This window comes from Nelumbo lutea, chromosome 1 (assembly GCF_056320005.1).
Source record: "Nelumbo lutea isolate HS-2025 chromosome 1, American lotus-T2T, whole genome shotgun sequence".
In the NCBI taxonomy this organism is placed as follows: Eukaryota; Viridiplantae; Streptophyta; class Magnoliopsida; order Proteales; family Nelumbonaceae; genus Nelumbo; species Nelumbo lutea.
Window position 1 is genome coordinate 76,941,342 of NC_142684.1, and position 11,430 is coordinate 76,952,771.

Genomic DNA, 11,430 nt, shown 5'->3' on the forward strand with positions numbered 1-11,430 from the left:
AAATTAAATATTTAGTGACGGAAAACTGACGGAGTGATTATCCGTCGCTATAAATAACCTATAGCAACGGATAATTGAAATTCCGTCACAAAATATTTTTTATAATGACGGACAATTATCATAAAATTTTTTTTGGTCACAAAAAAACATTGATTTATACTGACGTACAATCGAATGTCTGTCACAAAATCACAAAAGTGTGACATATAGTGACGAACAATTCAAACTTTGCCACAAAATACTGATTTATAGTGACAGACAACGGAATGTCTGTCACAAAATTAAAATTACAAGATCTTAATTTAGGCTAAAAATATGTACAATACAAATGCGTATCAAATAATACAAAATATAAGATTTTGCACTCTACATATTTATATTTATTCTCCTTCCAAATTAATTTTTAGGGGCATTTTTTGTAATCATTGTTTAAAGGTTTTTTAAATCTCTAAATAGCCCAATAAGCTAAGTCATTTGAATTGTATTGAATTGATAAATCCAAATAATGAGCCATATACTATACATTTAGAGATTTAAAAATAATATTTTACTAAATTCCATTTAAGACCTAGTAGGGGAAAATACTAGATTGAGCTTTTATAGACCATTAATAGAATTTAGTACTACTTAGGCACAATGGGCTCACACCTTAGGCTGGATAATATATTGCATTCGAGCTGGACCATACAAAAATGAACTATTTGTAAAAATCTCAAACATTAATTTAATTTGAAAATAAAAAATATAGAAAAACAAGTAAAAGTTTTCTATATACATACATACACACATATAGCCCAACAATAATTTTATTTAATTAAATATTAAATATTATTTACTTAATTATTCATTAATATTTAATTTATAAATATTATTTCTATTGTCTTACACTTTATATTTTATTATTATTTATCAATTAATTAATTAATTAATTAGTTAAATTTTAATTAATATTTTAATTTCATTAGGTAATATTTTATTTATAAATACTTCTTATTAATTAATTAATGGTTCTTTTAATACAAGTGTTGCCATGTGCCCTTTAATTTACTTCTCATCTAGCTAATCACAACCCTTGATCCTCCTTTAACTTCTAAATTGTACAAATTAAAACTTCTTTTAGATTTTTAGTACTTGAAGGATTGTTTGTAGCTCTACAAATGTCTTTGATAATTCATTAGATTTATGCATTGTGCATCTAATAGGGCATGGCACCTTGTTGCATACCACCACATTTAATAATACAATGATAATTGGACCCAAAACCATAATTTGGTTTACTTTATCACTTTGGTCATATTGATACCTTGTTAGAACTTAGCCAGGTCTCTCTCTCTCTCTCTCTATCTCTATCTATCTATCTCCCTCTATCTATCTATCTATCTATCTATCTATCTATCTCCCTCTATCTATCTATCTATCTATCTCCCTCTATCTATCTATCTATCTATCTATCTCCCTCTATCTATCTATCTGTTGTTACCAACGATGGGCTAAGGGCAACAAGGTAAATCTGTTTCCTTAGCCGAAGGGGCTGACGTGTTCGAGGGTTAATGTGTCCGACCTAAAGATAAGAGAACAAGCTAGAGGCCCCAGGAGTTATCCCAAGGGCGGAGACTTCGACGATCAAGTTAGCCAAGTGTACGAGAGGGGTTGGATGAGGTCTGGGGAGAGGGCTCAAGCGAGGTCACTCAAGAGCAAGAGACCTAGAGAGCAATGAGGAGCAACATGCCTTACCAAGAAAGGAGGACCCTATTTATACTTGACCTTGCCTTAGGAGTGGCCGAAGGTGGTTGGTGATGGGCGGCCAGGATTGCATCCAGTCGATGCCACGTGGCATCATTCTAGGCCTTGCCACATGCACCTATATCATTTGCCACCCACTCTTGGGGCAATAATGGACGAGGTCCAATGAGGACTAAGAGGAGACCTCAACTTCCGAAGAGAGTGCAACGATGTCGCTGTAAGGCGGTGGATGGCATGTCAGGCAAAGGCTTCAGCTTGGTCAAAGAGAGCATCATTCAAAAGTGCGAAGGCATCAGCCTCAATTGTAGAGAGCTCCCCTTGTGTGGGCGTGAGGCGTCTACATTATTCGGCTGTGTTCCTCATGGGTGTCGTCATAGATCCGTACATAGGATGGGCATTGGATCAGTTGATCGCATTCGTTACCATTTGTTTGTTTCTTCTCAAGTCTTCAGAACCTCGACCACCTTCTAGCCGAACCCTTAGCCTTATTCTTTGATTTTGATCCCGAGTGCTATGAGCTCCCCAACCTTTTAGACACTAACGCGTCGAGCCCTTGGTGGCAGAGGAAGCTTTGGTGTGGGCTGGTCTTAGCCCCGCCCACCTCGGTAAGGAAACTCCTATTGTTGGTTGTACACGTCGTCTTCACTTCTTCTTTTGCATTGCATACTAACATGCTCGTGGTGTTTTGTTGTACACGTGGTCTCAACCCCACCCACCTCGATAGGGGAACTTCTGTTGTCGGCTGCACATGTTGTCGTCACTTCTTCTTTACTAATATTATCTTATTTATTATATACCCAATTTATCATTCCAAAGATAAAAATCTGATAAAAATTATAAGAAAGTTAAGAAAATATTATATATTTAATAAAACAATCAATTTAAGTTTAAATTGCATCATGTAGACTTGATCCATGGACAACCCTACTTGCACACTTCTTCCTACTCTCTTACCAAATATACCTATTCATGGGTCGGGTACCCGTACCCGACCCCAATCCTTTTCAAATAAGCCCATCCCAAGCCCGGTCCACCATATTATATATAATACATATCATATAATAGTAAAATTAATAATAAAAAGTATTATATATTATAATATATAAAATATTATAAATACATAATTAAAATATTATAAAATCTATATATATATTTATTAAAACAAGTGGTCAAGAAATTTTCTCCTTTTTTTGAATTTTTTATTTTTTTAATCCATGTCATTTTCTTAAAGAACCAATGAGATGCTCTCCTTCCCCAACCATCTCTTCTCCTAAAATTTATCCTAAACTACCTCCCCCACTTTCTCCTAAATAATCTCCAATTCCTATTTATCTCCTAACTTATCTCTAATTTACTAGATAATTTCTCTCCAAATTATCTTTAATTCCTATTTATCCCCTTTGCCATTTTTTATCTACATCTATCTAAAGAAAGTTTAAATTAAAATTTTCAAAATTATTTAAATATTTTAACAAATTATATAATAACATTAAATTATTTAATAAAAACACAAAAAATAATTATAATAGATTTAATAATATTCATATTATTAATTGTTTTAAATTTATACAAAATTCATCATGAAGTTATGTACAAACAATATAAATTACGATTTTCCAGATTATTCAAATAATAGAAATTTAACATTAAAAAATAAAGTATTATTTCAATATTTAAATAACTAAATATCTTAAATTCAAAAAATGAGTATTTTTCAATATTTTAAATATCATTTAAATACTTAAGTAACTAAATATTTTAAATAGTTAAAATAACGAAATTATGCAATAAAATAAAAAAAATCATAACATAATATTCAAATAAATAATAATTTAATGTTTTCACAAAATTATGTAATAATGGTATAAACTTTAAAATAATTATTACAAACACAAAAATAATTATAATACATTTAATAATATTCATATTATTAATAGTTTTAAACTTTTACAAAATTCATAAGGAAATTGTGTACTAACAATATATATTATGATTTTCCAGATTATTGAAATGAAATGCTATTCAAATAATATAAATTTAACATTAAAAAAATAAAATATTATTCCAATATTTCAATAACTAAATATCTTAAATACAAATAATGAGTATTTCTAAATATTTTATATATTACTTAAATATTTAAATAGCTAAATGTTTTAAATAACGAAATATTTAAAATAACTATATTTTAAAAAGTTAAAATAAATAAATTATGCAATAAAATAAAAAAAATCATAACACAATATTAAAATTAGTAATGATTTATTATTCTTACGGAATTAATAATGAAATTATGTAAGAGTAGTATAGACTTTAAAATAATTATTAAAAGCACAAAAAATAATTATAATAGATTTAATAATATTCATATTATTAATAGTTTATATTTTTACAAAATTCATGACAAAATTATGTACTAACAATATAAATTATGATTTTCCAGATTATTCAAATTAGATGTTATTCAAATAATAGAAATTTAACATTAAAAAAATAAAATATTATTTCAATATTTCAATAACTAAATATCTCAAATAATAAAATACTTAAAGTAGCTAAATAATTACATAGAAAAATGCTTAATTATTTTAAATATTTTAATAACTAAATATCTTAAATTCAAATAATGAGTATTTTTATATATTTTATATATTATTTAAATATTTAAATAACTAAATATTTTAAATAATGTAATATTTAACATAACTATATTTTAAATAGTTAAAATAACGAAATTATGCAATAAAAAAAATTCATAACATAATATTCAAATTAATAATAATTTAATATTTTTACAAAATTAGTAATGAAATTATGTAATTATAGTATAAACTTTAAAATATCTATTAAAAACACAAAAAATAATTAAAATAGATTTAATAATATTCATATCATTAATGGTTTTATATTTTTACAAAATCCATCACGAGATTATGTACTAACAATATAAATTATGATTTTTCAGATTATTCAAATTAAATGTTATTCAAATAACAGAAACTTAACATTAAAAAATATTATATTATTTAAATATTTCAATAGCTTAATATCTTAAACTCAAATAATGAGTATTTTTAAATATTTTATATACTATTAAAATATTAATAGCTAAATGTTTTAAATAAAAAGATAATTAACATAAATATATTTTAAATAGTTAAAGTAACGAAATTATGAAATAAATTAAAAATTTTAAAATAAAAAAATCATAACCTAATATTAAAATTAATAATAAGTTAAAATTTTACAAAATTAATAATTAAATTATGTAATAATAGAATAAATTATAATTTTATAGATTACTTAAATAACTAAATAATATTTTTAATAACTAATTTCACTTATATCAATAATAATTCTAGAAAAATGATTTTCAAAAAAAAATATTCATTAATAATGATTTTAAAATCTTAATCTATATTTATTATATATTTAATATACTAAAATTAATATTTATTGTTTTTCATAAATTATTTATAGTTTTTTGATAAATATATTTTCATTACTTATGTATAAATCTATATTTGTTTTGTTATTTAACAAAAAAATTTAATAACTGTTGGATATTAAACTATTGCTATTTAGCTTTTTAAATTAAATTTACTATACTTATTGTATTTACTGTATTTTTGTTGTACTTTATTCATTGATATTTATTAGAGATTAAACTATTATTTGAAATTACAATATTTGTTCATTGACTTAATATATTTTTTTAGTATTTTTAGTATTTTTGTGATTATTATAATTATTTTATTTTTATTATCAATATATTTTCAATTATTATGCATTTTCACTATAAAATTTTAATAATTATTGGATATTAAACTACTTTTATTTATTAGATATTAAAATATTAATTTAGATGAAATTAGGAGTGTTGATCACGGCCTGGTTTAGTTTGGTTGTAGGCTAGCTATTTGGCCAACCAAATTGACATGGTCAGGTTAGGGAGTTGGTCACCCCTATTGACCATTAGTGAAAACCAACTAAATCGGGTTGTATTGGTTTGGGTTAATTTTCGGTTTGCTCAATTGTTTTAAAAGATTGTATTGAAAACTTAATTTTAAAATTTAAAAATTATATTAATATTATTAAAAATTAAATTTTTAATATAAAATATTTGAGATTAAGAAATATGGGAATTTCCCCACCTTTCTGTATTAAAAGATTTTATTTAAAATATAAAAATATTAATATATATCTATGATTGGGTCATTTGATTTTGGTCATTTTACAAATGGCCATAGCGAAATTGATCCCAATTTTGACTAGAAATATTAGAAACTAAGCAATTCAGGTCGAATTGGTTAGTTTCATCAATTGGATGAACAAGCTTAATTGAAATAGATTATTGTTATTTTTGTATTGTAAAAATTTGTTAAAAGTATTATACAATATAAATTATTAATTAATTTTTTAAAAATTAAAAATATAAAACAAATGTATACTCTTATGTTTTTTATTGTTTAGTTTTCTTTAACAAATCCTGTACATCACACGGGTCTCACTAGTACCTATCAAAATCGAGCTTAGAAACTAGGCTCAAAATCTAAAGCTGGACCATTTTCAATTTATAAAGAGTCAAACCCCGACCCATAGGTTTATTTCTAAATATCAAAAATCCAAAAAAAAAAGAAAAAAATAGAGTCCCGCCCACGCCTTCCTACCCTCTCCCCAAATCCATTTGAAACTTGATTTTCAATCAAACCCTTTGTCCTAGTTTCTTTCCGTCTCCGTCCCGCTTGGGATCTTTCTCAGTTGGTCATTGCTCGGTCTCCGTCCCGTCTCAGTGATAAGCCCTATAAGCGTCCAGTAAGCACGTTTCCTCTCTTCCTCCCTCCTCGCTTCTCTCACTCTCTTCCTGAGCTGTGAGTGAAACCATAGCTCTACGAGAAACTCCATCTACTATTGGCTCTATTTCTCTGTTCCCCCCTCCCCATTTTTCACACACTCTCTCTCTATGAGAAACAGAAGTGCAGATCTTTGTTGGGTTTCCGTCCCTCTTGCCCTCGCAGATTCTCCTCCTAGAATGCCAGCCTCTCTTTTTGCTATATCCCTAATGCGGTCTCATGGTTCAGGTATGCAACTCGACTCAACCGATAGATTTTTTTTTTCTTGCAACTTAGAAATTTCTGCAATGTTTGGTACAATAGTCGTTCTATATTTCAAAGCAATTCCTATATTACGCTTGAATTCTTTCTTTTTAACATCTTATTTGGAATCAAATTTCTATGTAATGTTGGACTTGTATGCAGCTTTCTGATTAATTTAACTTGATATTTCATTGCAACTGTTAATATTTATAATTATTTTTTAATTTTAATTACTATTATTAATTTTTGTTAATGCTGGGTGTTGGGTTTTATTCATCTCATAGTGAATATATGTTCAAATATCATTATGGGTAATTTTCTTTGTTGATTTTGTGCTTCCTCCTCCCCTCAACCGACAACCTGCACTTCGTCTCCATTACCGAGGGGAAACTCTCTATTTTAAATGGATTATTTGGTTCTGGGCTTCCAAACCCCACCCCGTTAGCCCATCTACCCCTCTCCGTCTCCGGCTCCGTGAGGTTCCATTGTCCCATCGTGCTTCTCATCGTCGCTTTTCCGTGAGGCCCCATACCAACGACACTGCAGCAGAAGCCGCAAGTGAAGATGGGGGAGTGGAGATGATGCCGTCGCTCCCTGTGATCGGAAATGGGGAAATGATTGCCCGGAAAAAATAATGATGGAGCAGACAGCAGAGGTTATTTGACCGTTGCAGAGTTTTACACTAAAAGACAACGGAGATTTTCATCGATTTTATTGGTGGGAAATTTCCACTACAGTGTAAAACAACACCTAGGGAAATTTGAACAGAAGTATAAAGTTTACCCCGTTATTATTTACACCAAAAACAAACGCGATGAAAATGATGAATAACGTAAGGCATTTGTGAGTTTAATAAGAATTCATTTATCAAAACAAAAAAGAAAAAATATTTAGCTCCTAACAATATTTTTTTCATTCAATCCATTTTATCCATTCTTATCCATTTTACAATTTCATCTCATAAATAAGAATAAAAAAATGAGAGTTGAATTACTACACATGGCCTCAAATAATTGGAATCAAAATTAGGGTTGTTCATGGGTCGGGTTGGATCGATTTATTGGCATTTTTCCAACCGACCCGACCTAGTCGGTTTACTTAGAAATGAAATAGAAACCGACCCAGTATTAAGTAAAAACAATCTGGCCGGTTTGAATCGATTTGGATCGGTTTGGGTCATTTTTATGAATGATTCTCTTGATGTGAACGGTAAAAGATTCAAGCCTTAGAAAGCAAAGATTGGATGTTTGGAAATTAAAAATGATTTGATGGATTAAAACTGATATTTTATATATTAGATATTTTATATATAATATATACCACAAATATATATTTGAAATATAATATATATTAAAACTGAAATATATATATATAGTAAAACTGAAATATATCATATATATATATTTGAAATATATTATATATATAATATATATATAAATCGGTTCGGGTTAATTTGATTTCAGTTTTCATGTATGAAAACCAAACCGAACAAAACGAGCCAACTCAGATTAGATCAGACCGGGTTGATCGATTTGATCGGTTTGGGTCTTCTTATGAACAGCCCAAATCAAAATGACCCGATTCCAAATCCTATCGCCATCCCCATGACCAAAACGGACCCTTAATTACGTGGAACCAAACGACGTGTACCGATGTGGGACCAAACTCTAAGCACCCATCCAAAGTTTTGAGTCTGATCTATCAACGCGTTAATATATTCCTTGTAAGTTGCAACTCAGTCTGCGGCATGCAGAGGTACAAACTGAAAAACTCGACACCGTTGCATATGACAATGTACCCTCCTGCATCCAAATCCAACCAATCAACGTGTCCATAACCTTTTTCCACATTCCAAGCATGCAAGCTATCAAAGCCTCCTACAAATACCCCCACTTATACACACTATGAAATCCACGCTTCCACTCATTCCAAGTCTCAACTGTCTCAATACCTATTAATTCCTTCTCCTTGTGTAAAGAAGAAAGTAACAGCGCAGCTTCCATCAGAAACGAGAATGGCGAGACTCCTTGTCATGGCAATCTTCCTAGTGGGGTTGGTGGCCATGGCTGAGGCCACCATCTACCGGACCACCATTACCACTGTCGTCCAAGATGATGACAAAAGACAAAGCCAAAGCCAAAGCCAAAGCCAGTCTGGTGAGTGCCGGAAAGAGATCCAGAAGCACCAATTGAACGAATGCCGGCAATTGATGAGATCCTGGCAGACGGGGAACCTCATAAGGGGCAGTCAGAGGGATGATACACAGGGATGCTGTGAAGAGCTACAGAACGTGAGGGACGAGTGCACGTGTGAGGCGATCCAGTGGACGGTTCAACAGCAGCAGCAGCACCAAAGCAGATTACAGGGAGAAGAGATGGAGAGACTGATGAAGAAGGCGGAGAAGCTTCCCTCCATCTGTGACTTGTCACAGACCTGTCAGTTCAGCGAAAGCAGCAGCAACTAGAGAAGAAGGGGCAGTGGCCTCTACGACTACGAGGGAATAACAATAATAAATGCACTTACCCTACTAGCTAGCTGCCCTCTCCCTTCCACATAAAGGCTCTTACACACACAATCGTGTGTGGGTTTGGTTAATTTGCTTGTTTGCTTAGTAGGCGAGAAAAGAGACGTAGCCTGTGTTTTGATCTGGCCTCTGGGGTTTTATAATAAAACGTGGGTGCAGTTTTTATGATTTCATCTCTCTCTGTCTTTGATTTCTTGCAAACAACCAACGATTTCAAAATTTCAATCTAGTTAATTAAAATATGATAAAATTGTAACAAATACATTAAAATGAGTATGTCTATCCACATAAATCACACAAGGGTTAAAGTCCTTATGGGGAGGAGATCCAGAGTCCATTAAAAATAGGTCTTTTGAAAATTTTTTGCTTGCATTGTACCATGAACACTTTAGAACCAAAAAGGAGTTGCTCTGTTCTTCGCTCCTCTTAATAAATTCATCCCTCTAGTCCGTCCCAGTAGCTTTCTTGTTTATCTATAACTCTCTTTGTAAGTTACTATGACTCTAATTCTTATACTTTCTATAAATAGTATTAGTTGAGCTCGAGTTTGGTAGATTATCAGCGGCTTCAAAATTATTTTTATCTTCTCATAAACCTCAGTTTATCTCCAATTTCTCTTGTTCAAATTTATCAGAGCCATGTCAGACTAGTTCAGATAACAATGGCACTGCCCCATGTCCTCAAATGCACAAGGTGGCGAACTCAACTGATCATCAGCTACTAGAAGTTATGTACCCTCCATACAGAACTCCATAAAGAACGTGATGCACTACCAAGTTGAATGCAGAAAATTATTTTCTATGAAAAGTGCAATGAGCATACTGAACCGAGAGTTCGATAAATGGATGGATCTCGAACAATTTGTTCTCATCTGGGTTCTTATCTGGCTGATCTCTTCTCACGAAAGTGTAATGAGGCAGATCGTGGGTCTGACATCCTCAGCCGAAGTCTGAAGTGCCCTAGCTTAGAGTTATTAGGCAACTCCAGAATCTCAAGAAAGGCTCACTATCTATCTCAGCCTACGTCCAACACGCCAAGTCAATTGATGATAGCCTCTACAATATTTTATAACCGAATCAGTAGTGACTGGCCTCACCAATCGTTCAATGCAGTAGATCTCAGCATCTCAGAGGTACTCGGCTCCTTAATCACGAATCTTGGCTTGAAGATCAGGCCCGATTCTCTAAATTTCCCATGCCAATCTTGTTGGAGTCCAAGGTAAAGGAAATAACAGCTCTCAGTAGAATAAGCAACAACAGCAAATGCTTTACCCTATATTTAATGGAGGTGGTCGTAGTTGTTGTCATGGGCGTGGCAACTTTCAGTACAATCATCAACAATTCTTTCAGAATAATTTTTCTAATCAACAACAGTAGTTTAATGGAGGTGGTTGTGGAGGTAAGAATTTATAATTATTTGTCAAATCTGCAATAACATAAGATATAGTACTCTTCAATGTCGTCATTCGTGATATGTTTTCAGTCTCCATGATTGCAATTTGTGAATCCAAATAATGGCAGTGTTCACCCGTTTTTTGTTAGACAGTTATGCCCTTAACTCCAATAACATTGATGTATCATTTGACATTTATTATAAATGAATAAACTATATAATTGATTCATGTCATTGTGGTGTGTTTCTGTATAATACTCTTAAATGTATAATACCTTTAAATTGTACACTTATGAGACTCGTGTTAGTTTAGAATCTTCACAGTTGTTGAATAGATTTGAGTAGATTTATCTTGTTAAGACTAACACTAATGTGTTGCCAAATTGGTTGGAGTGGTTTGTCTCAGTTGTTAGGGTGAGACTTAAGATATAAGATACATGTAGTGTGGGTTTTTCTGAAACTCTAAACTGGACCAAAATTTCAGTATTGCCCTAGACCTTGGAGATAGATGAGAAAAATTGAAATGTTACACTTAACCCCTATATTCGATTATGATACTGCACTAGGTGTCGGATTGGGTTATCTTTGATATTCCAATCAGTGAGATTCATATAAGGGGTTAAAACCTGAGTACGTTGGGACAGTCTGGTAATTCACCTGAATGATGATTATAAT

The 11,430-nt window shown here is 31.2% G+C and overlaps 1 long non-coding RNA gene across 1 annotated transcript; it reads left to right on the forward strand.

Annotated features, from left to right (window-relative positions):
• Nucleotides 1-6,432: 6,432 nt before the first annotated feature.
• Nucleotides 6,433-10,989, forward strand: LOC148875492 (uncharacterized). Its single transcript, XR_016105041.1, has 2 exons — nucleotides 6,433-6,824; nucleotides 9,998-10,989. It is a non-coding gene; the product is annotated as an uncharacterized LOC148875492 (long non-coding RNA).
• Nucleotides 10,990-11,430: the final 441 nt, after the last annotated feature.